This window comes from Saccopteryx leptura, chromosome 2, assembly GCF_036850995.1.
Source record: "Saccopteryx leptura isolate mSacLep1 chromosome 2, mSacLep1_pri_phased_curated, whole genome shotgun sequence".
In the NCBI taxonomy this organism is placed as follows: Eukaryota; Metazoa; Chordata; class Mammalia; order Chiroptera; family Emballonuridae; genus Saccopteryx; species Saccopteryx leptura.
Window position 1 is genome coordinate 296,835,030 of NC_089504.1, and position 27,626 is coordinate 296,862,655.

Below are 27,626 nucleotides of genomic sequence, written 5' to 3' on the forward strand. Positions count from 1 at the left end.
CAAAAAAAGAAAAAAAAAAGAATTTATAAGGCTATCATGAAATTTTTTTAGTAAAAAATTCAAAAATTCTCATTTTGTGAAGTCTGAACAACTACAAAAAACCTCCAGAATATTTAAGATGTAAATCTCTCACCACTGAAGTGCATTAAAATATAGTTCAGAGAATCCCAGGAAGGAATGTGATAACCTCATTTTACTCTAAATGTCAGTCCATAAGCATCAAAGTTAATTGCACATCCAAATAGCACTAAATGCAATTTTCTATAATTAGCCTACAACAGTCTTTGCATAAACTGGAAAATAGCAGCAGAAATATATTGAAAACTTGCAACATTATCCTAACTCAGGTCATCTGGAAGTGCCCCTAAAAATATTCTATGTCACTGCTAGTAGAAAAACAAAATTACTTTATTATAAATCAAGTTTAATTGTCGAAAGTGTGCTTTAAAGTTATATTACATGCATTTCCTCACCTGAAGCAACCACACTGAACTAAACTTTTCCATTTTTAAGACCATGCTCAGCAAGCCAACAACTAGATAAATACAAATGCCAATGATAGGTGGAAAAATCTAACATTTATTTCCTATTTCCAAATTAAATCAATTTGAAGATTGCAATTTACAAAAAGTCTAGTTTCACGATTAAATTTATGCTAGCTTTCAGAGCATTAGTTGACACTTCAAAGTTAACACATGGCTTATGAATCAAAAAGCACTTGATAGTTCTAGATTCTTATGTACTTAGTATCACTGCAGAGAACAGTCTCAGTAGCTGATTCAGGATGTCCTTCACTTGCCTTTTAATTTTTATTCAGTGTAGTAGTTCATCCCTCAACCCTGGATAAAGGCTTGGGAAAACCCATGGTTTTTCTAATTACTTTTATCTAACACAAGTCCTCAAGTCACTTTAAGACCTAAACCAGCTATTGAATATCCCATGTCAGTGGTAGGATAGGTCCTGTTACTAGTAACATAAACATTTATCATTTCATTTTTGTGATAAATTACCCCTCTTATTTCTATAATACCAGGTCTGACTTTGAATCTTTTATTGTTTCATCTTTCTATTCATAATTCACTGTACAAATGCTTTAATTTGTACTGTTAAATTCCACCAATCAGTTGGACACACCTCCTCCACAGTATCAGTTTCTAAAAACTTCTTTGCAATGTCACCAGTTCATTCTTCCAGATGAAATTTCAATTTATCAATTTCTAAAATAGGCAATTAGTCTAATTAGTGCTATCAACAAGACCACCCTCAGATGCCAATAAGAAAGAGGAAATCGAATATTATGGATACAAAAGAAAGAGAGGTAACACAAATAGATGTGGAAAAATCTATGGAGAAAAGACTTAACATATTGGAAGCCTTGGAGCTAAATGACAGAGAATTTAAAATAGAAATCTTAAAAATACTCAGAGATATACAAGAAAACACGGAAAGGCAATATAGGGAGATCAGAAAACAACTCAATGAACACAAAGAATATATTACCAAGGAAATTGAAACTATAAAAACAAATCAAACAGAAATGAAAAACTCAATTCACGAACTGAAAAACGAGGTAACAAGCTTAGCTAGCAGAACAACCCAGATTGAAGATAGGATTAGTGAAATAGAAGACAAACAACTTGAGGCACAACAGAGAGAAGAAGAAAGAGACTCAAAAATAATAAAAAACGAGAAAGCCCTACAGGAATTATCTGACTCCATCAGAAAGAATAACATAAGAATAATAGGTATATCAGAGGGAGAAGAGAAAGAAAATGGAATGGAGAATATACTCAAACAAATAATAGACGAGAACTTCCCAAGCCTGTGGAAAGAACTAAAGCCTCAAATTCAAGAAGCAAACAGAACACCGAGTTTTCTTAACCCCAACAAACCCACTCCAAGGCACATCATAATAAAGATGACACAAACCAATGACAAAGAAAAAATTCTCAAGGCAGCCAGGGAAAAGAAGAGTACAACATATAAAGGAAGGCCTATTAGATTATCATCAGATTTCTCAGCAGAAACTCTACAAGCTAGAAGAGAGTGGACCCCAATATTTAAAGCCCTGAAAGAGAGGAACTTTCAGCCAAGAATACTATACCCATCAAAGCTATCCTTCAAGTATGAAGGAGATATAAAAACATTCACAAATACAGAAAAGATGAGAGAATTTATCACGAGAAAGCCCCCACTCCAGGAAATACTAAAGGGGGTTTTCCAACCAGATTCAAAGAACAAAAGAAAACAACACCACAAGTAACAGCTCCACCAAGAACACAATAAAACCAAACTTAAACTGTGACAACAAAGGGAAAAAAAAAGGGGGGGAGAGAATGGAGATTAACAGTAGCAAAGGACGATGAAGTGCAGAAATACTTATAAGATAGGGTACTACAATGAATATGGTAGGTACCCTTTTCATTACTTAATGGTAACCACCCTAGAAAAAACCACCACAAAAACACATGACTTAAAAAAGGTAGCAACAGAGGAAAGAAGTATGGAACACAAACAAACAGAAACAAATGATAGAAAAACAAAAGAGAAGAATCAAACTAGATACAAAACTAACAGAAAGCAATTTATAAAATGGCAGTAGGGAACCCACAAGTGTCAATAATTACACTAAATGTAAATGGATTAAACTTACCAATAAAAAGACACAGAGTAGCAGAATGGATTAAAAAAGAAAATCCAACTATATGCTGCCTACAAGAAACACATCTAAGCAACAAGGATAAAAACAAATTCAAAGTGAAAGGCTGGAAAACAATACTCCAAGCAAACAACACCCAAAAAAAAGCAGGTGTAGCAATACTCATATCTGATAATGCTGACTACAAGACAGAAAAAGTACTCAGAGACAAAAATGGTCACTTCATAATGATTAAGGGGACACTGAATCAAGAAGACATAACAATCCTTAATATATATGCACCAAACCAAGGAGCACCAAAATATATAAGACAGCTACTTATTGACCTTAAAACAAAAACTAACAAAAATACAATCATACTTGGAGACCTCAATACTCCGCTGACGGCTCTAGATCGGTCATCCAAACAGAGAATCAATAAAGATATAGTGGCCTTGAACGAAATACTAGAACACCTGGATATGATAGACATCTACAGGACACTTCATCCCAAAGCGACAGAGTATACATTTTTCTCTAGTGTACATGGAACATTTTCAAGAATTGACCATATGTTGGGCCACAAAGACAATATCAGCAAATTTAGAAAAATTTAAATTGTACCAAGCATATTTTCTGATCATAAAGCCTTGAAACTAGAATTCAACTGCAAAAAAGAGGGGGAAAAACCCACAAAAATGTGGAAACTAAACAACATACTTCTAAAAAATGAATGGGTCAAAGAAGAAATAAGCGCAGAGATCAAAAGATACATACAGACAAATGAAAATGAAAATACGACATATCAGAATCTCTGGGATGCAGCAAAAGTAGTAATAAGAGGAAAGTTCATATCACTTCAGGCCTATATGAACAAACAAGAGAGAGCCGAAGTAAACCACTTAACTTCACACCTTAAGGAACTAGAAAAAGAAGAACAAAGACAACCCAAAACCAGCCGAAGAAAGGAGATAATAAAAATCAGAGCAGAAATAAATGAAATAGAGAACAGAAAAACTATAGAAAAAATCAATAAAACAAGGAGCTGGTTCTTTGAAAAGGTCAACAAAATTGACAAACCCTTGGCAAGACTCACCAAGGAAAAAAGGCACAGGACTCAAATAAATAAAATCCAAAATGAAAGAGGAGAGATCACCACAGACATCATAGATATACAAAGAATTATTGTAGAATACTATGAAAAATTATATGCCACCAAATACAACAATCTAGAAGAAATGGATAAATTCCTAGAACAATACAACCTTCCTAGACTGAGTCATGAAGAAGCAGAAAGCCTAAACAGACCAATCAGCAGGGAGGAAATAGAAAAAACTATTAAAAACCTCCCCAAAAATAAAAGTCCAGGCCCAGACGGTTATACTAGTGAATTCTATCAAACATTCAAAGAAGACTTGGTTCCTATTCTACTCAAAGTCTTCCAAAAAATTGAAGAAGAAGCAATACTTCCGAACACATTTTATGAGGCCAACATAACCCTCATACCAAAACCTGGCAAGGATGGCACAAAGAAAGAAAACTACAGACCAATATCTCTAATGAATACAGATGCTAAAATTCTAAACAAAATACTGGCAAACCGAATACAACAACATATTAAAAAAATAATACATCATGATCAAGTGGGATTCATCCCAGAATCTCAAGGATGGTTCAACATACGCAAAACGGTTAACGTAATACACCATATCAACAAAACAAAGAACAAAAACCACATGATCTTATCAATAGATGCAGAAAAGGCTTTTGATAAAATACAACACAATTTTATGTTTAAGACTCTCAACAAAATGGGTATAGAAGGAAAATATCTCAACATGATAAAGGCCATATATGATAAACCATCAGCTAACATCATATTAAATGGCACTAAACTGAAGGCTTTCCCCCTTAAATCAGGAACAAGACAGGGTTGTCCACTCTCTCCACTCTTATTTAACGTGGTGCTAGAAGTTCTGGCCAGAGCAATCAGACAAGACAAAGAAATAAAAGGCATCCATATTGGAAAAGAAGAAGTAAAGGTATCACTTTTTGCTGATGATATGATCCTATACATCGAAAACCCGAAGGACTCCACAAAAAGATTATTAGAAACAATAAACCAATACAGTAAGGTCGCAGGATACAAAATTAACATACAGAAGTCCATAGCCTTTCTCTATGCCAACAATGAAATATTAGAAAACGAACTCAAAAAAATAATCCCCTTCACGATTGCAACAAAAAAAATAAAATACCTAGGAATAAACATAACAAAGAATGTAAAGGACCTATATAATGAAAATTACAAAGCATTGTTAAGGGAAATCGAAAAAGATACAATGAGATGGAAAAATATTCCTTGTTCTTGGATAGGAAGAATAAATATAATCAAAATGGCCATATTACCCAAAGCAATATACAAATTTAATGCAATTCCCATCAAAATTCCTATGAGATTTTTTAAAGAAATGGAACAAAAAATCATCAGATTTATATGGAACTATAAAAAACCCCGAATAGCCAAAACAATCCTAAGGAAAAAGAATGAAGCTGGGGGCATTACAATACCTGACTTTAAACTATATTATAGGGCCACAATAATCAAAACAGCATGGTATTGGCAGAAAAATAGACACTCAGACCAATGGAACAGAATAGAAAGCCCAGAAATAAAACCACATATATATGGTCAAATAATCTTTGATAAAGGGGCCAACAACACACAATGGAGAAAAGAAAGCCTCTTCAACAAATGGTGTTGGGAAAACTGGAAAGCCACATGCAAAAGAATGAAACTCGACTACAGCCTGTCCCCGTGTACTAAAATTAATTCAAAATGGATCAAAGACCTAAATATAAGACCTGAAACAATAAAGTACATAGAAGAAGACATAGGTACTAAACTCATGGACCTGGGTTTTAAAGAACATTTTATGAACTTGACTCCAATGGCAAGAGAAGTGAAGGCAAAGATAAATGAATGGGACTACATCAGAATAAAAAGTTTTTGCTCAGCAAGAGAAACTGATATAAAAATAAACAGACAGCCAACTAAATGGGAAATGATATTTTCAAACAACAGCTCAGATAAGGGCCTAATTTCCAAAATTTACAAAGAACTCATAAAACTCAACAACAAACAAACAAACAATCCAATAAAAAAATGGGAAGAAGACATGAATAGACACTTCTCCCAGGAAGAGATACAAATGGCCAACAGATATATGAAAAAATGCTCAGCTTCATTAGTTATTAGGGAAATGCAAATCAAAACTACAATGAGATACCACCTCACCCCTGTTAGATTAGCTATGATCAACAAGACGGGTAATAGCAAATGTTGGAGAGGCTGTGGAGAAAAAGGAACCCTCATTCACTGTTGGTGGGACTGTAAAGTAGTACAACCATTATGGAGGAAAGTATGGTGGTTCCTCAAAAAACTGCAAATAGAACTACCTTATGAACCAGCAATCCCTCTACTGGGTATATACCCCAAAACCTCAGATACATTGATACATGAAGACACATGTAGCCCCATGTTCATTGCAGCACTGTTCACAGTGGCCAAGACATGGAAACAACCAAAAAGCCCTTCAATAGAAGACTGGATAAAGAAGATGTGGCACATATACACTATGGAATACTACTCAGCCATAAGAAACGATGACATCAGATCATTTACAGCAAAATGGTGGGATCTTGATAACATTATAAGGAGTGAAATAAGTAAATCAGAAAAAAACAAGAACTACATGATTCCATACATTGGTGGAACATAAAAATGAGACTAAGAGACATGGACAAGAGTGTGGTGGTTACCAGGGGTGGGGGGAGGGAGGACAGGGGGAGAGTTAGGGGGAGGGGGAGGGGCACAGAGAACTAGATAGAGGGTGGCGAAGGACAATCTGACTTTGGGCGAGGGTTATGCAACATAATTTAATGAGAAAATAACCTAGACATGTTTTCTTTGAATATATGTACCCTGATTTATTAATGTCATCCCATTACCATTAATAAAAATTTATTAAAAAAAAAAAAAAGAAAAAAAAAATAAAATAAAATAGGCAATTAGAATTTTGTTTGAATAATGCATAAATTAGACACACATTGGAAGAACACATTTTCATAAAGTTGAGTTCAGCCATTGGAAAAGAGTCTTTTTCATTTATTAAAATTTGCTTTTATATCTTATAAAATTTTCATATTTTCCTTTTTTTCTAAGAGATAGTAGGGGAAATAGAGAGACAGACACCAGCAAACACCATGACTTGGATTCACCCTGCAACCCCTATCTGGGGCTATGCTTGTACTGAGCTACTTTTAGTACCTGAGGTGAGGCTCCATGGAGCCATCCTCAGCACCAGGGATGATCTGCTTGAACCAATCAAGCCATGGCTAAGGGAGAGGAATAGAGAGAGAGAGAGAGAGAGAGAGAGAGAAGGAGAAGGGGGAGCAACTATTTACTTCTCCTGTGTGCCCTGACCAGGAGTTGAAGTGGGGACTCCACACATGCCTGGCCGGTGCTCTACCACTCAGCCAGTCAGCCAGGTCCAAGTTTGATATTCTCTAAACAATTAGCATAAATGCAAGAATAAAGGGATCCTTTTTACATATCCTTGACAATATCACCCACTTTCCCAATTCTCTGTGTACAGTGCACATTTTATCTTGTTTAAAATTGGTAAAGCAATAGTTCCCAACCCTGGACACCCGTCTGACTCATCACTGGAACTGCAGACACTCAGTGGCGCTGTCTAAGTGCTCCAGCGGCAGGTCTATCAGGAGCCTCCTGAGTACTTAGCTGTCCCAGCCAAGGGTGAGAACTAATAACCAATCTCTTGCTCCCCTTTGCATTCTTATACCATTGTTTATTTTTATGCTGCTTTCTAACTGGGTAAATCTTTAGGTCATGCATTTCTCAAGCAGCTTTTGGTTGGGAATATTATATATCTTTGTGAATTTGAGGACGATTTTTATTTCCTTCTTACATGACCACCACCTTGTCCGGGAGAAAACAAGCTTAGGTGGTATCCTTCCACAGAGACACGGTTTCATCGCCTTCGGCATTCTTTAGTTCCCAGCAGCAAGTCTGAGGCCAGGCCAGGCAGAGCTTTCTCCCTTTCAGCGAAGCCTGATTCAACTGATTTTTTTTCTACCCTTCTAATTAACAGATAACATTCAGGATTATTCCTAGTGTTGCCGGCGTTGTCCTAGCAAGTAGCCTTTTTAATCTCAAGATTCAGTTCCATTTCATTTGCAGCGTCCGCCCCATTTGTCCCCGCCTCTTTAAAAACATCAGTTTCTCTCCCAGCATCTCTCCATTCTCTCTTGTCCACATACATGTATCTTCTTTTCTATTTTGTCACTTTAGTCCCTTCCTCTGGGTTCTGGAGATCTTAGTTTTGTTATGGATTTAATATTTCTATAGTGTTGATTTTTCACTTTAATACACGCTTCAGCTCTCCTCGTCCATTTTAAATTCTCATGACAACAACAGTAAGCAGCTTGCCTCACATTAGAGACAAGAAGACTGCAGCCCGAGAGGTCCGGGGACTTGCCCACGCTGTGCAGCCAGAAGTGGGGGGCCGGGACTCCCAACACTCTCTTCCACATGGAGGCCCCTCCCCCATGACTCCCCCTTCCCCTTTCCAGAGACTACTTTCCTGCCTCTCTCTCCATCACAGCCTGGCTTAACCACCCCTCAGTCACTTCAAAGTCTATGTCTCTTTGTATTTTAAGACACAAAGCAGATGCTATCTAAAAATTACTTCCTAAAATTGACTTCTCATAATTTTGTCAGATGTAGGCTGTTCCCTTGCATTTTTAGTGTTATGTTTCCTTCCTTTTTCTGTGCTGAAAAATCTTTCATAAGCCTCCCCCCCCCCCCCTTTACTCCATCTTTGGACCCATAGGAGTCAACCCGCATCTGATATTTATCCATACGCAGGCAGGAAGAGCCTCCTGGAATCCTTCCTCTTCAGCTGGCTGCCATTAATATACTTCCCCTATAGGGGGAGTCAGTGGGAAGACGGATGCAAATTCATTTTCCTGCTCCTTCTAGCGGTCAGAGCGCAGGCCCTGCAGAGATGTGAGCACAGAAGCTGCCACTTCCAAGTTAGGGAAATTTGCGCTGATTACTCCCCAGGGTCTCCACCAGTTGCACTGGGACAACAGCTACCTAACACAGGGTGGTTGGTGGTGGTGGTGTTTGAAGGACTAATGAACTGGTGCATGTAAGGCACTTAGCTGTGCCTGGACAATCATGAACATGTAATAAGTGATAGTTATCATTTCAGTAGTGATGACACTCTTTCTAGCTTGTTGTTGCCTATTTTTATGTCCTAGGGTTATCTCACAGAAATGGGAAGGTGGGAGTCAGACGCCACTGCCAAAGCCTCCACATTATTTGGAGCTCCCAGGGGAAGTCTGTCAGCATCTAGTGTGCTGGGTGACTCTTTCCATGTGTGTGCACACATGTGTACAACAGTTCTGTCTCTTCCACTGACACACTCATGTTAAGCGAGAAGCCTGTGCTCTAAGGTCTAGAACCCTCTCCGGGTATGCAGAAGGCCAAACACCAAGGGCACAGTCACCCAATGCTTAGAGAAACACGCGGGCAGGACACTCCATGGAGAGAGAGAAGGGAAATCATAAATTCCTTTGAGAGATTGTTAAAATGAAGACAGAGCAAGAAAGCAAACACTTGGAACCGAATCCTACTTCAGTATCACTCTTTAATACGTAAGATCACTTCTATTGTAAATCGAACAATTTGTCTGAAGCACCACACTTAGAGAAGGGAGACACTACGCGCCATTAACTCTAGGAGCTTCGCCATTATTAACGGGAGTGAGTTGCAGCTTTCAGCGTGGATTTAGGTATCAAAGTGTACACATTCTATTTGTGGCCCTAAAATGACAAATTACTGAAGTTCTAAATCATAGTCTTCATGCTAAGGTGTCGAAAGCTCCTAGACACTGAGTAAATTGGTAGCATTTTCCAACAAAATAACCCCATCAAAAAAACATATCCAAGTTTGTGACATAATAGTGAACCAGTAAAATAACAGCTCCTGGTGAAGAGACAACTTCGAACATGTGTAAGAAAATATGTTTCCAATGATTAAAAAGAGAATCGCATTTGATTTGACTATTGGTTTTTAAAATAAATGTTTGAAAAATAGGCTTTTGCTGAGTGGTCAGATATCATTTAGACAAGCAACTACCACTTCTGGGGACTGGACAGTCCCGTCCTAAGGACACGGGCAGGGATTCTGCAGGTGCCCCATTCACACGTGCTGGACCAAACTCATTCTAAAAACCCCGGATCAGGTTCTTCTCCCTTTCCCTGCAAGTTATTCACATCATCGTGACTGCACAGAAGTATTTTCTTATTTGGCTTTAATTAGGACTTTTAATTCATAACACACACACACACACCTACACATACATACAAACAGCATTAAACATGTTCCCTAAAAATGAACATATAAGCAGTTATCCAAACAAACCTTAGAGAACACAAGGTAGGTAGCTTCCTTGCAATATTTCAAGGTTCCGGGAACAATGTAGTTAGCCAATATGATACTTTCAGTAATACTCACTTATTTGTGATTTAGAAAAGAAAATGTGGGAACAGTGTTAACATAAGCATCCCCACATACAATTTTTAAAATGTGAAAAAACAAAGAAATAAAGTTAGTATCTTGTCTACTGGGGATAATATAACAGATAATTTCTGTGGGCAGAGGTTGTGATTAAAAATTTAAAATACGCTCCCATTATAGCTACAGGAAACATAAGTTGGCTTGGTTAAAAATAAAAGTCCCCAGGATACCAAGAGAGAATAATGGAGACAGTTCTGCTCCTGGTATTGTGCCCCTTTTCAAGTCCCTAGGAAACCCCTGTGGTCCCTGAGGAATAATTCACCAATCACAGGACTGCTGAGCACCTGGAAAACTAAACAGAAAGATCACAAGATCTCACCATCTAGAAGCTGAAATGACTCACTCGCTATCAACAACAATCAAGGGAAAAGGGAATGTCAGCAGGTTGAAAGCTGTCTTTATTCAAGCCCTGCCAGTAATTTTACCACCATTAAATGTTCCCCAGTTCTTGAAAGAATGTATTCCTCCTGCTACTCCCCAAAACAAATCAGAAATGGCCGCAGCTGCACAGACCACAGGGCAACCCTGGGCAAGGCAGAGTCCCTGGAGGCTAACTCTGCTGGATGCCTGCAGTCAAGACCTGTGCCCCTCGGACAGGCTGCGGCTGTGCAAACTGGGGCTGGACACTCCCAGCAACTCTTAAGCCAGAGACACAGGGACCTACGAGGCAAAAGAGGAGGGGAAGAGCTGGTCTTTCTCAAGGGGCAGGCAGATCACAGCAGGACAACCGTCATTCATATGAACAGGCTAGTAACCCATTTCAAATCATGCAACCTCGTCTTCCTTCAGCGATGCAGGGAGAGCTAGCTGTAAAATGCTTCAGAAGCCATCCACTGTGGCGCGCGGGCTGGCTGGGGGTATTCATATGAAACTGGTCATTTATCACAAGCCTGTTTGTGTTGGCTCTCTTTGGCAAAAATGCCCAACGAATTGTGTTTCTGCTAGACTTTCCACGTCTCATCACTGATTCAAGCCGGGTCTACACGTGAGCCCTTTTTCTCCAGCAACCCGCTGCCTTGTCTTCTTTATTCTGCTGAGCACTGTGAGCAGCATGGGAAGGGGGTACTTAATCCGTCTGTAATAGAGAATAAACTAGAGAATACTGTAAACATGTGTTATACATTATGCAACACTGAAATGTGGCGTATTCTCCAAAGAAGTTGAGGCCAAGACGAATGGTAATCGTTTCCTGAGTCTCCAACATGATTTATGACTGGCTGTGATCAATTTCTGAAGAGTAAACCTGAACCCTAGTTTTAAAGTCTGTTCTTGTAAGATTCCATTTCTATTCTCCGAGGTATGCCACCCACTTTCTCCCTGAAAGACTGAGTGGCCTCAGACCAGGTGACACCACTCCTCTTTGTAGGCGGCAGCTGCAGCGCTGGCTGGAATTTGCTGCAGGAGGGAGAGAAGAACCCTGCCATTCCCACCCCCTCTATTCTAGACAGCTACTGAAGGGTCTGTTTTTGTCCTCTAACGTCCTTAGTCTCCCATGAATACTCCTGGACAACACAGGATAGTGAAATAACAAATTCAGTTAGAATAGGACTAAGGTCATCATCCTTTGGCATGACCACATAAGCTCTTAAAACTCTGATCAGATATAGGGAAGTGTTACATAGAGCCTGTGCTCATAGCCCCTCAGCCAGGGTAGACAACTGCTACCATTTATTATTAAAGGTAATCATTTTCTTTTAAACCAAATGCCTTTGCTTAGTACACAAGATCAGACAATGCTATGATATGTCTCAGAGGACATACATACATAGTCCTAGGAGCAGTAGAACTGGGAGTGGGGTATCCAAGACATACTTATCACCCATTCCTGTGGGTGACTCTTCCCCCATGGGGGGAGCCAGCAGGAAAGGACTCCTGTATAATCTTACTGCCTCTATGCTATGGTAAACGCCCCAAATGTGAATCACATCCAACGCCCTGGTCACATCCCGCATTCATACCTACTGACCTAACCATGCATCAAAATTTCTAGAAGAGGATCTGTCAGAGTACATAGGAGGCATCGTGAGTGTCCACGCTGACACGGTACAGCCATGCGTTTAGAAGATCTCTCAAATAATACTGTACTTGGAAGTGAATGCACAGACTGTTTTGCCTGCATAGTCTATTTTTAAATATCAGGCACACGGCTACTTGCAGCTGTGTTTGAGAAGTACAGAATAACATGTATTTGAAATTCAGCCTGGCATCCAGAAACAATAACAATATCAACAGGAACTGACCCCAAAATCAAGTTATTGAAGTAAAAAATCTTAATAGCCCATTTCCAAAATAATCCTTTCTGAAGCTGATTTAGTCTTAGTAACCATCTTAATTTTATTAGTATTTTATTAGTATTGGTATGACCTAAAAAGCACTTTTTTTCAACAAACATGACACATATGAAGTGCACAACAGGCAATCAAATTATCTTTGTCATAAAGGATAATAATCAAATAAATGCTCCCCGGAAAGTGATCTATGCCACAGTATGTTTGCTATGATACTGTTGAGCCAAAAAGTCATACTAGGAGGTTAGTTAGCATCAAGAGCCCACGGGCATCTTCTAAGGTCAAGAAATTCATCAGCAATATACTAAGAATCTACCTTAGGATTAAAAAGCCCATTAGCCCACATCTGAGTGAAAAGACCAGAGACACATCAGAATAAGGAAGAGAAATAAGATTTGGAAATGAGAGTGAAGAATAATAAATCCTAACATGCAGCCCCTGAGAGGAATGCTATTCTGAGAGCTGACTCCTTATTTGGAGGGAGAAGAACCCCAGGAAGGCAGTGGAGCTGTGGAACAGCAGATGGTTTTGCAACCACGTTGGGCCGTTTCTCCTTCATCACAGAGGACGCATCGGTAGAATAAACACCACTCTCCCGTGGATGTGCGGCCCTGGAGGCTGCCTGCGCCCCTTGGGAAATAACCACCTCTCAGTCTGAATTAATTGAAAAAGTAATGATTGTTTCTGTTTCACAAGGTCATAACCGGAATTTGTATTCGAACTACTCTTTGGGGACGAATAGCCTAGATTACCAAATAGTCTAAGAATCCTATTTGCTAGACAAAGGTTAATGATGTTTCCACATGTAAGCATTTTATTTTATTTTTTAAGTAATAAATGCTAAGATAAGGTATAGATCTAACTGTGGATAAAATATTTACTGGTCATTGTATGTTTATTTAAATTCAAACACTTGGGGAAAAAATAAAACAAAAACAGCTTCTTTAAGATTTTAGTCCCCTACCTCCTTCACTAAGAACTTGACTGCTACCCAGGAGGTCCTGAATCATGCAGACAAGGAAAAGGATCAAGAGCACAGGTTCTTACTGGCCTTGGCTCCCGCAGCCTTCACTGGAACCCTCAACATCCTCATGTCCCTGGACTCCATCATGACTACACAAAGGTCTCAGCGCCCCCCCACCCCGGGGCATCGCCTGCTCCAACACTTTTCCTCTCCATCCAGTGCAGAGCTCCCGTTTTTCTGGATGTTGCTTCTCCAAACCAGGATCCTCAGCACTGCAAGCTTCGGCCCATCCAGAATCTCCCGTCACCGCTTTCTCAGGAGGCCGAGCAGTGCTAAGGCACCAGGCAGCAGACTTTAGAGCCAATACACATTAGAAGTCTATTAACTCATCTGGACTTGAGGAGCCAAGATGTCTACAGGTCTAGTGAATCACATGAGCTAGAAGGAATGACCACCTCTCACAGGTCCTGTGTTACATGGTGGACATTCCGAGACTTCTCTCCTCCTGACTTGTCCTTACCCTCCTTCTGAGACTCTGCCTTGCTTTCCTCCTCCTGCTGATGACCATTCTTTCCAGGACTCTCAAAATTCTGTTCCCTTATCTTTCTTAAAGGAAACTCTTTGCTTTCCTTTTTTCCTCCCTCCCTTCCTCCCTCCCTCCCTCCCTCCCTCCCTCCCTCCCTCCCTCCCTCCCTCCCTCCCTCCCTCCCTCCCTTCCTCCCTCCCTCCCTTCCATCTCTAAGCTGCTACAAAAAGCACTATGTGACCAAAACGATACTTCCTTCCAGGCCCTTGGAGTCAACTGCCTGCTAACTTACTTATCCTGGGGGTTTCAACAAGCCCCGAAAACTCTCCAAGTACCAAACCAAACCCTTCATCCTCACCACGTCTTCCACCTCACATGCTCCCAGCCTTGGCCGCCGCACCGCCCCTCCAGCTCACCTGAAACCTGAGCTGGAGAGATACCACCCTCACCCTCTCCTCTGCACAGCTAGGCAGTCAGGCTTATCAGCGCTAACCCCAGAATACTGGTCACGTGTGTCCCCTCCCCTCTACTCCAGCCACCACTGTCTCACGCTGGTCCCTTGTCACACCAACACTTGCAACAGCCTCCTGTGTGGTCTCCCCAGACCTGAGACCCCTCTAATCAATCCTCTTCTTTGTTGGTAAGAAGAATTAGCCTGAAATGCTAAGGTATCACTGCATTGCCCAAGAGCTCTTTATTATACCTTCCACTGCTGTTGTAAAGCCATCAACTGTTCAGCGGCTCTGCTGCCTCCCCAGGGCTCTTTTCCCTCCAAATAAGGTGTCAGCTATGAGGACAACATTTTTCCCCATGGCTGTATGTTTGGATTTCTAATTACTTACTCCTATTTCCAACTTTCTCTTACTTGAAGATGAGAGAAAAGAAATCAGGATACCATGCATAGTGTGTTCCAATGCAGCTCTGATCCTTTTACTTAGATGTAGGCTATGGGGTTTATTAATCCTAGGGTAGATTCCTACACATCAAGGTACTGATAGGTTTCTTTTTAAATTTTTCTCTTTTTCATTTTCTGTTTTTTTCTTTCTTTTTGGAGAGAGACAGGAAGGGGAGAGAGGAGAGAGATAAGAACCATTAATTTAGTTGTTTATTACTTCTCATGCATGCCTTGAAGGAGGGAAGGATGTTCAAGCCTCACCAGTGACCACTTGCTCAAGCCAGCAACCTTGGGCCCAAGCCAGCAACCTTTGGCTCAAGTCAGTGATCTTGGGCTTCTACCTAGTGTCCTTTGGGCTCAAGCCAGTGACCTTGGGCTTCTAGCCAGCAACCTTTGGGCTCTAGCCAGTGACCTTGAGATCATGTCAATAATCCCACACTCAAGCCAGTGACCCTGTGCTCAAGCTAACAAGGCCACACTTAAACCAAACAGCCTGCATTCTAACTGGGGCTCTCACCGTGTTGGGCTGATTCTCAATCCACTGCAATATCACCAGTCAGATGAATTTCTTGACCTTAAAAGATACTCATAGAGCCTTGATGCTAGTGTGATTTTTGTGGCCCAACAGGATCATAGCAAAACACTCTCCTAGAACTAACTGATTATGAAGTGATAGCAACTGACTCTCTGGGGAATGTCACTTTCATATGCACACCAACCAATCTAGAGCCCATGTCCCCCTTGATCAAGCTCTCACACATCAAACTACCCCCCCCCCTACCCTAGTCATAGCAGGCCAGGCATCAGACAGCTAGAATCAGGCCATATATCCTGGAGCATTATGAAATTCACTCCAGACTAGGCCTGCTTACCCTAGCTTACCCACTACTTCACAGGGAACCACAAGAAAGGTTTTCCCTGCTTTCCCCCACTTCTTCTGCCTCCTAGCTGATGCTGGTGCTTCCCACGTGGCCCTGTGTGGCAATGCTGTGCATTCTTTTTTTGTGAAGGTCTGAGTATAAAACTTCTTCTATCATTGTCTTTTTTTTTCTTCTGTCATTTTGAAGTTTGTGTATCTTACCATATCAGATTAAAACAAATCCTAAGTACATTTTATTGGTTGTTGTTATTGTTGTTTGTGACAGTGACAGAGAGAGACAGAGAGAGGGACAGATAGGGACAGACAGACAGAAAGGGAGAGACATGAGAAGCATCAATTCTTTGTTGTAGCTCCTTAGTTGTTCATTGATTGCTTTCTCATATGTGCCTTGACTGGGGGCTACAGCAGAGTGAGTGACCCCTTGCTCAAGCCATCAACCTTGGGCTCTAGCTTTCTAGTTAATTTCTAGTTTGCTTTTCTCTGTAAAGCCTTTCCTGACCACCCAGTGCTGAACCCTTCTCTTTCTGCCTCTACTTTATTTTACACACAGGCTTGGCGGAACATTTGCTATTCCGCCACAACAAAGTAATTTATTTGAAAGTCCATCTCTCCTCCCTTCCAAAAAAGCTAGGCAGTAAGCTGCAAGAAAGACACTAGGCCATATTCATGTTTATTACTGGGCCTAGTACATGACAAACACTCAACGAATTCTTTATAAATTAATTTCAATGAACCTAAATGGAGTTAGAATTGGATAGCACTAATGACCAGCTTCTCTATTCTGAAATATAGCTTTCCAATTAAGATGTTGGAGCTGAGTGAAAAATATTGACTAGTAAATAACCTTACACAGCCCTCTAAATCATTTAAACTATCCCCTTCCCCCCAAAAAGATAAATAGTCAGGGATAACAATCTGCATGGTGGGTCATCCAGTCAAATATATTGACTTTGGAATGTATTTTTTTTTTCTGAAGCTGGAAACGGGGAGAGACAGTCAGACAGACTCCCGCATGTGCCCGACCGAGATCCACCCGGCACACCCACCAGGGGCGATGTTCTGCCCACCAGGGGGCGATGCTCTGCCCCTCCGGGGCGTCGCTCTGCCACGACCAGAGCCACTCTAGCGCCTGGGGCAGAGGCCAAGGAGCCATCCCCAGTGCCCGGGCCATTTTTGCTCCAATGGAGCCTTGGCTGCGGGAGGGGAAGAGAGAGACAGAGAGGAAGGAGGGAGTGGGGGTGGAGAAGCAAATGGGCGCTTCTCCTATGTGCCCTGGCTGGGAATTGAACTGGGTCCCCCGCACGTCAGGCCGACGCTCTACCTCTGAGCCAACCGGCCAGGACCTGGAATGTATTTTTATACATATACTTGGCTAAGGATATGTGACATAATAGAATACACAATACAGTACCTTAAAAAATCAGAGCACATCTGATTCTGACCTAACTGTGAACTTAATTTCCTTTTTATCTCTCTACTTAAGATCGTTTTGTAATTCACTCCATTTAGGAAACGATATAAAACACACATCTAAAACAAAACAATCTCTCTTCCTTTTGAAAGGCAATTTAGTATGACCAGGTGGTGGCGCAGTGGATAAAGCATCAGATTGGAATGCAGAGGACCCAGACTCAAAATCCTGAGTTTGCTGGCTTGAGCGCAGGCTCATCTGATTTGAGCAAGGCTCACCAGCTTGAACCCAAGGTTGCTGGCTTAAGCAAGGAGTGACTTGGTCTGCTGTAGCCCCCTGGTCAAGGCACATATGAGAAAGCAATCAACGAACAATTAAGTTGCTGCAACGAAGAATTGATGCTTCTCATCTCTCTCCCTTCCTGTCTGTCTATTCCTACCTGTCCCTTTCTCTGTGTCTGTCTCTGTCAAAAAAAAAAAAAAGCAATTTTAAATTTTAATGTTAGGTTGTTAGACCTCAAGGTAATTACATAGTTTGGCAAAAATAATATTTGGCCCTGGACAGTGGACTCAGCAGTAGAGTGTCGGCCCCGCATGTGAATGTCTCAAGTTCAATTCCCTCAGGTGCTAAAATAGCTCCATTGCCAAGCAACGAAGCAATGGCCCTAGATGAACAGAGGACTGCTCTATAGGGGGCTTTCCAGGTGGATCCAGGTCAGGGTACATGCAGGTATCTGTCTCTCTGCTTCCCTGCTTCTCATTTAAGAAAAAAAAATAATATTTACTTATGTCAATTTATTAAAGAACTATAGTAAAATTTACATTAAAAATGAACAACACTACTTTTTAAAGTGTTGATCATAAATTTATTTGTCTTAACATTTGGAGAAATCTCATAGAGGGCATCCAGTCTATTGCTTCCAAGAAGCAATGAGCTTTTATAACTTGTACCATTTTGTTTTGATCACAGAATAGGAATATACACACAGATTGTTTGTGGTACCTGTAAGGTGCTAGGTTGGGTTTATTTATGTTCTCAAAACAAAAAAACTGCTGGTCCTTCAAAAGCTACACAATCCAAAAGCTTCAGATTTTACTTGTTTACTTAGAGGTGCCTCCTACAAATGCCTGCAAGTTACATAACAGTTCCAATTTTCCTACCCTCTTCAGCTAATTGCCAGCATCAGTAAAACAGCATACAATGCTCCCCTCCGTTGGTGGAATTCTGAACCCAAGGAGGACAGCTGCCATGTGTGGATGGATGCTCTGACCACCAAGCTCCCACAGGGACGGCTGCAGTTGCCTTAGAAAAGTGTATGTAGGAGCAGTTCTCCCTCTGAGCCCCAAGTGCAGCGTTATAAGTTATCAGCATGTTTTGCCTACATGAAAGATAAGTACGCTAACTCACATGGTGCATCCTGCTTAAAGCTAGAGGGTCTGGCTGAGTGTCCGGAAAGAGACTGGCGATTCTGGAGAAGCAAAACCACGTAACTCATTCCAGAATAAAGCCTCTCATTTCCAATGGCCTGGGATTGAATTCTGGCTCTAAAATTTCCTAGCTCTGTGACCTTTTTCAAGTTGCTAACTGGTCTAAGCCTCAATTTCTCATGTATAAAACAGATAATAATTCCTAAGTCATAGGGTGGTTGTAAGACTTAAAGAGATAATTAATGCACAGTGCACAGAACACGACAGTGTTCAGTCTGTTGCTCTCAGTCAGACAGGACAACATAACTTACACACCACTTATAAACTATCCAGGCTAAGTGGGGGCTGGAGGGTGGGTTCCAGGAGCTGTTACTAAGACTGATTTTCCTTCTTTCCCCTGCTACTTCAAGTTTTAAATGCATGCAATCTTCTTGGATTAGCAAGCTAAGAACTTGCTGCTAAATTTTCCCAAAGACTATTATTAGAGCAGTTTTAGATTCACACTAAAATTGAGAGGAAGCTGCAGAGATTTCCCATACACCTTCTGCCCTACATCTACAAAGTCTCCCCATTATCAACACCCACCACCAGAGTGGTACATTTGTTACAGCTGATGAGCCTACACCGGCACACCCAAGTCACCCAAGTCCATAGTTCACTTTAGGGCCCGCTCGTGGTCTTGTTATCTATGGGTTTGGACAAATGTATGGCATACCCATTTTTACAGTATCATACAGAGTAGATCGGCTGCCCTAAAAGTAATCTGTGCTCCACCTGCTCACCCTCTCCCCCCTCCTCCCTTCTACCACAATCACTGATCTTTTGACTGTGTCTGTTTTGCTATTCTAGAACATCATAAGTTGGAATTATGACGTAGGTAGCCTTATCAGATTGGCTTCAATATGCATTTAAGGTTCTTCCATGTCTTTTCATGGCTTGACAACTCACTTTTTTTTTAAAGCACTGATTAATAACACTGGGGAACAAAATTTTTGTTGCATCCACAAAAACACTTATTCTTACCTAATTCGAGTGTGCTGATCTCAAATCTGACATTAGTTTTTCTCTGTAAGCTACAGGGTTTTTTTGCAATTTAAGATTTTAGGTTTTCATCTTATTGTAAAATTTTCAACATTTAGTTTAACATCGTGAAGTAGAATGTCTTCTTGGGTATCATCTTTGTGAAAATATAATAATTTGCAGTAAATACACTAATACACTAAAAGATATGATTGCATCAGAATTTGTCTACAATTTTGAAATAGAACATATTAATCATAAAATTTGCACAAAACTTATTTAAATTCTATTCAGGCAAAAATTTGTGTTTGTAGCTCTTGCGTTTGTGTACTTGTTGAGGACAATCTTGTTTGATGCTCAAGCAGTAGTCTGCTCATCACTAACAGCTCAGAGATTTTCAGGAAACTTATCAAGGTGGCTGTTCAGGAAGTGAATCTTAATGCTTATGTTACATCCAATGTCAAGGAAAGCCAACAGCATCATTTGAACCAGAAGTTCATAGTTTTCTGCTTTTTTGTTGCCAAGTTCTTTGTAACTGCCACAAAAGACTGCCATACTGCTTTCTCTTTCTTATTCATCTTCCTGGCAAATTCATCATCATGTATGAGGGTTCGAATTTGAGGTCTATCGAATACACCTGCTTTTATCTTCTCAAAAGACAAGGCAGGAAAAGCAGAAATACTATGTTGAAAGCATTCACTTTCTCTATTCAAAGCCTGAACAAACTGCTTCATTAAGCCAAGTTTGATGTGAAGTGGGGGAAAAATGATCCTGTCTCAATTAACTACAGGTTCATTCACAATATTTTGCATCCCTACTTCCAGAGCTTCACGTTTCAGCCACTCTCTCTGTGTCCAGTGTTTCTTCTGAGCTTGGCTGTCCCACAAACACAGAAAGCAAGGATACTTCGTGAAACCTCTCTGTTGTCCTAGCAGGAAATTTACCATTTTAAGTTCCACACAAATGATCCAGTTATGCTCTTCATACTTCAGAAAGTCGAGGACAATTTTTATGTCATTCTTACTAAGTTATTCAATTCGGGTTGGTTAAACTGCTGAGGGGTTAATGACTGCTTGGCATCAGAAGAAGACCCTTCCGATTCTACAATCATTTCCTCAAGCATCTTATCAAAATACACTTGATCACCATGTTCACTTTCTTCATCCTTAGAAGAAATAAAACCATTGAAAACTGAAACCCCGGAGTGTCTCAGAGTGTGGGATAGGTCATATTGCTGAAGGAATATTAGGATATGTGATCATATGCCATTTTTTCTTGCTGATGCCCTTTGTATGGATCAGACAGAAATAACAGTCACTGCTGTGGTCCTTAGGTTCATGCCAAACCATGGGAATACCAAAATGCATTCCTTTGCATTTTCCTTTTGCCCAGTCACGAAGCATTTCCTCACAATTATGACACACAATATGAGGAGCCCAATTCTTGTTTTGATCGCTAAGGGGAACAAAATAGGCAATATATGCATGTGTCACAAATGATGAAATATTGCGCCTTTGACAGTGAGGTGTGTAACAGTCACATATATAACAGAAGGTGTCAGGACTATTCTTACATTTAAACCTACTCAAAGAAGCCATGATTCAATCTTAGAACAAAATAAGAGGGTGTTTTTATCAGATAATAATTTTTTACATTTAAAAACAACTACAATTATGTAAAAGTGATATTTTTTAAAACAATTGCCTTGTGGTTATGTTCAATCCAAGAGTCATTGCCCTTTAACTCCAATTTAAAAACCAATGCATGCCATTAACTGTAACAAAGAGAAATTAAAATGGCATAAAAACTAGAGCATGCAACAAAAAACAGATTTCAGAGTTGGAATCAGTGATGCAGAAATATACAGAAACAGTTCTAAAACCTCATGCAAAAAAAAAATTGTTCCCTGGTGTAATCCATTGTCTGGATGTATCACCATATGTTTATTCAGTCACCTACTAAAGGACATGTTGATAGTGTCCAGGTTTGGGCAATTATGAAAAGACTGCTATAAATATTCATATGCAGGTTTCTGTGTGGACATCAATTTTCAACTCTCTGGGTAAATACCATGGAGCATGATTGCTGGATTGTATAGTGAGAAAGAGACCTCCAAACTATCTTCCAAAGTGACTGTACCATTCTGCATTCCTACCAGTAATGAATGGGAGTTCCTGTTGCTCTATATACTCACCAGCATCTGTTGTTGTCCGTGTTTGGGTTGTGGCCTTCTCATAGATGTTTGGTACTGCTAAATATTTTATCATTTCATGTTTTCCCCCTCACATGTTTCTTTTTAAAAGTGGTTTTTATGAATATTAGCTGAGAGGGTTAATAGGTATGTCTTATAGAATATATTGTTAGGACAAGGGTCTCAAGGTCTGGAGCCATTCTTAGTCAATGCTATTCTTGCTAAATGTTAAAATATAGCACAGTATTTTGCAGATCAGCTGTAAACAGGATGAGCTTGACAGGGATCCAACCAGGTAAATGTAGCCAACTGAAATCAACATGCAATTGACTAAATAGCATATATAAGCAATGGCTAAGCCCCCTTTCCCAGAGGCAGAGCACTGGATATTAATCCCATTTCCTATACTTAATACAAGAAAATAAAATTGTCTTGGCCCTGGCCAGATAGCTTGGTTGGTTAGATCATCGTCCGAAAGCACAGAGTTTGCCTGTTTGATCTCCAGTCAGGGCACATACAGGAACAGATCGATGTTGCTTTCTCTCTCTCTCCCCCCCCCACTCTTGCTAAAAATTAATAAATCAGTCAATCAATCAAAAGTGCTGGCCTGGAAATAGAAAACTGCCTTGCAACAACCACGTCTCATTTCTGAATAGAGCATCCCAAGCAGTGAAACCCTTGAGTTTAGTACAATATCCTAATGCTCCAATTCTACCATTGTTGCATTTTTCAGAGAAACCAGGGCCAATGTTGGTGAAACTGAGTTCTGATTGACATCACTTGAGTTTAGCCACACCTAAAAGCTAGATTTATTCTTATGAATTTTCAGGTACTTGAGCCAATATATTCCTTGGGAAGTATTTGGTTTCTATCAAATGCAACCAAAAGTTTTTTCAATAATAGTGACACTTCCACATGTTTGTAATAACAGTACCTATAACAACAAATGTTCACTTGTGTACATCCACCAGCCTAAGAAACTTTACCTGCTTTCTCACCACTGCTCACTCTCACCGACAGCACCCTTTTTGATTCTTTCTGATTTCTACTTCTCCTTTATTAGTACACCTTGCTTACCTTCTTCGCTCTTATAGTCTTCCTATGATTTTGCTTTAACCAATCTCTCCCAGGTAAGGAAATACAAACTACCTGTATTTAAGGAATGGCCAAGAGGCCCAGAAAGGCAGCACCCACCTGGAGCTGTGGCCCACAAGGTCCTTCATCGTCTGACCCTTGTCTGCCTTCTCAGCCCCACCTCCTGCTACTCTATCCCCCCCACTGGTCCATTTGAGCCCAGCAAACCCACAAAAACCACAACAGAAACAAATCATTATTTAAAACAAAAATTGTGGGATACTGTTTATGTGGCAATACATAACTGAAATATCGGCCTAAGCAATACACTTTCCTGAGGGGAGATACACAGACTTCACATACAGGTAAGCACAATGCAAGAGGATGCTCAGCAGCACTGAAGAGTTCCATGCTTTCTACAAACCTTCCCAAGCATCAGAGCCCATCCTTGGTGTTAGCAATCACCAGGGGGGAAATGGAAAAACGCTGGACTCTGAGCCCAAAGACCAGAATTCTGGCACTCCGCCCAGTGCTGAGTGCGCCTGCTGAGCGCAGTTGCAGTGGGAGACGGAGCACCTTACACAGGATGCACGGCACAGACAGTAGCACTCTCTACTGCAAGCGTCATTTTTAAAGAGTACAACTTAGTGCATGACACGTTGTTTGGAGCATAGCTTAAAAAAACTGCAGGCAAATCTTCTCTTGAGACATGAATCACTATACAAGAACAGAGAGAAGTTTTAACATTCATTAACATACACGGACTCTGCAGTACTGCAGGCCCAATCTTTGAAAACTATCCTATTAAACAAATTTATAGATCTGAATCCAGTCTTTTCTACAAATGATCAGCTATTTAATGAGTGATCCAACTTGAAAGACTTGAGACATAAATTCTCCAAAATCCCTCATCAACAGGGTTCATTTCTCACGTATCACCTCTGTGCCTTTTCAAAAATAGGACTGAAAACTGTGGCCAAGAAAACACTGAAAGAAACCTGCATGAAAGTAACAATTTGAAGACTGACTACCATTTCTCTAGGCTGTTCCTATACATCTTTTTAATGCTAACCACTGTGTAGCATCCAGAAACCACCGCATCACATTATTATTCAGAATTCTTCATTGCTTTGAGGTGTTTTCCTTATTTTTTTAATAATGTATATGAATGTTCCAAATGGAACTTTTAAAAAAATCTTCCAAAATGCTATTTCCACAGGTTCATAGTCATTTCCCAGAGAAACATATTAAAATTCACTTAAAGGCCACCCTATACACCCCATTTAAAGTAGAAACCTACCTATTACTATCTATAATTTTTTTTTTTTTCTGAAGCTGGAAACGGGGAGAGACAGTCAGACAGACTCCCGCATGCGCCCGACCAGGATCCACCTGGCACTCCCACCAGGGGTGACGCTCTGCCCACCAGGGGGCGATGCTCTGCCCCTCTGGGGCGTCGCTCTGCCATGACCAGAGCCACTCTAGGACCTGGGGCAGAGGCCAAGGAGCCATCCCCAGCGCCTGGGCCATCTTTGCTCCAATGGAGCCTCGGCTGCGGTAGGGGAAGAGAGAGACAGAGAGGAAGGGGGGTGGGGGGTGGAGAAGCAAATGGGCGCTTCTCCTATGTGCCCTGGATTCCCGGGTCCCCCGCACGCCAGGCCGACGCTCTACCGCTGAGTCAACCAGCCAGGACACTAGCTATTATTTTCTATTACAAAATCTTGTCACTATTACTAATATTTTTCCATAGTTTGTTCCCATCTTAGTATCGGGCACATGGCAGGGGACAGGAAACTGTTCTCTATTATTATTAGTGCTTGCATATCCAGCCTCATTAAACCCTGACCACCACACTGTGATAGTTATTTATGCCTCACTTGTCAAAGTGGTAAATGAAGATTTAAGGCATGGAAATAATTTTCCTAAAAGTCACAGAGCTAATACAGGCAAGGCTGGACTTGGTCCCAAAGCCATGGCTTGTACCCAGAGCTGCCTTAATAAGGTACCTAATAGTTGGTAAAATTCTCTAATAATAACTAAAGGGATCACAAGGAATGAACAGGTTCAACAAACATAATGTGACAAATCACTGTATTTAACATACTAGGTTTTCCATTTAATAGTATTCAAGCACGTGACTCTTGTTAATGTATTATTATGAGCATCTTGGACATGGCTAATTTAATGAAAATGCTACTTCTATCTAAAGAGGAAACAAGGTCAAACCTGTGACTTCAGAGCAATGCGGTGGAGTGGCAGGAGCCGGGAGCCATGTCGGGGTTCTGCTCCCTGATCCAGCCCCAGCGCTGCAGGACCCGGCCCCATAGCCCCACCCCCACCCTCAGCAATTTCATCTATAGCACGCTGACCTCAGGGTCTCATGCAGTAACACGTTTTTACATCTATAAAATTCCCAGAAAATGGTTTTTATTTATTTTTTTAAGTTTTTTTTTTTAATTTTTTTAATTCATTTTAGAGAGGAGAGAGAAAGGGAGAGAGAGAAGAGAGAGAGAGACAGAGATAGAAGATGGGGAGGAGCTGGAAGCATCAACTCCCATATGTGCCTTGACCAGGCAAGCCCAGGGTTTTGAACCAGCGACCTCAGCATTTCCAGGTCGACGCTTTATCCACTGCGCCACCACAGGTCAGGCAGAAGATGGTTTTTAAAACAGGCTTTATACCCTGGCCAGATAGCTCGGCTGTTTAGAGCATCGTCCTAAAGTGCAAAGGTTGCTGATTCAATCCCCAGTCAGCGCACATACGGGGACAGATTGATGCTCCTGTCTTTCTCTCTCTCCTTCCTCTCTCTCTAAAATCAATAAAATAAACATTTTAAAAATATATTTTTAAAAATATATCCATTAAATGTTTTTTTTATAACCATCAAGTACTCTTTGTAGTAATAAAAAATTACCTATTAATAAAATCTTGTAACTTAAACTTCTAAAGTTATGACTCAAACTATTTGCCTGACTGAAAGATTCACTAATTTATGTGGGGAGTAGAAATTAATATGTAAACAGAATCACATATTTCTATTCGTATCTGTGTGAACACAGAAAACATACAAACACCTGTTCATACATTCCATAAATATGTAAGGCACACTCTAAAGGTTTTAGAAGGCTGAAAAGTACAAAACTGTAACTAAATACCACAGCTTTATTGAATCCGTTGTCTTCTGAAACATTTCTAGTCCTAGAAATAAGCTAGAAGTGGGAAAAAAATCATCTTTGGAGCAAAGCAGGACACTCAGCCACGACTCACCTCTCTGTCAGAGTCAGAAGGAGGGAGAATTCTACTCTTGTCAGTACCCTCAGCATCAGATTGAAGTCAGGCTCCTGAAGGATCAAGAAAACCCCGCATCTTCCCTGCTCCCCACATATGTGAGGTGTCATCACACAGGTGCACCATTCATAAGCACGTGCCAGGAACACTGCACGGTCGTCTCCACAGTTCGTCTTCGGCAGCTGTGAGGAGTATGGTTCTCCTTTTGGAAAGGAGCCTGGGCTTCTGCAGGCGCTTATTTCTAGTATCACTGAGAATAGCTACATTTTCCAGCAGGAAATCTAAACTGTGAGAGCAAACTCACCTAATCAAGAGGCTGCTTGCATGGGCTCCAGGGGACAGGGACACAGCTGAACACCAGCATACTGTATTTCAAAAGCCACAATACCTGACCAGTTGTTCTCCAACGTTTTGGTCTCAGGACTCTTCATACTCTTAAAAATGATTCAAGACCCAAAGAGCTTTCATCTATGTGAATTATAGCCATTGCTATTTATCTTACTAGAATTAAAACAAGAAATTACATCTACTCATTATTTTCAAACTAAAATAAATCATCTGCATACTAACATAAACATGTCTTTATTATGTTTTAAATCACTATATTTTTCAAACTAAACAAAATTAAGCAGGAAGAGTGGCATTGTTTTGTATTTCTGCAGATTTCTATAACATCTGGCTCACTAGAAAACAAGCAGTCTCATATCTCCTTCTTCATCTGATGTGTTGCAAAATCATACGTTCTGTAGCCTCTGGAAAACTCCTACACACATCATGACAGAAAGAGACTGGAAAAAAAAATCATGTCTACTATGAAGAAAATGGTTTTGACCTCCTGGACAACTTACAGGGGTCCCGGGGATTGTGATGGCTCTGGATGCCTGAGAGCAGCTGGCCCAGATGCTACGGGGGTCTGTCTTCATTTCCCCTTTTCAGCCCTACCCTTTCTTTAAATCTTCTAGAATACAGACACGTATCAGTTTGCTACTGAGAAGGGCTATCTCTGCACATACTTGTGCTAGAAAGTGAGAGAACAGCACCCCTGAACATCATATGTCAATGTGGTGGTATCCCCAGGACCCTCAAAGAGTCTGCCCATGCCTCTCCAATGATCAAGTCTCAAATACAAAACTATGGCCTTTAGGTGAAAGCCCTTCTTTCCACCAGAAATTGTATGTGTAAGAAGACATAATTATATGCCCCATGCAGAAAGCTAGAGACATTAACTGGTGTGGGCAGATAAAAGATCACTTTTTTCCCCATGATGGTTGAAAAATACTGGGGTACTAAGAGAATACAGAAAGTCAAAGCATGAAAAACAGAACAACAACAGCTAATAGCTGCCATTAGAATCT

The 27,626-nt window shown here is 40.6% G+C and overlaps 1 protein-coding gene across 2 annotated transcripts in view; it reads right to left on the reverse strand.

Moving 5' to 3' along the window:
* Positions 1-27,626, reverse strand: part of CTTNBP2 (cortactin binding protein 2) — a 168,895-nt gene that overhangs the window by 102,869 nt on the left and 38,400 nt on the right. The gene's annotated exons all lie outside the window — the stretch shown is intronic.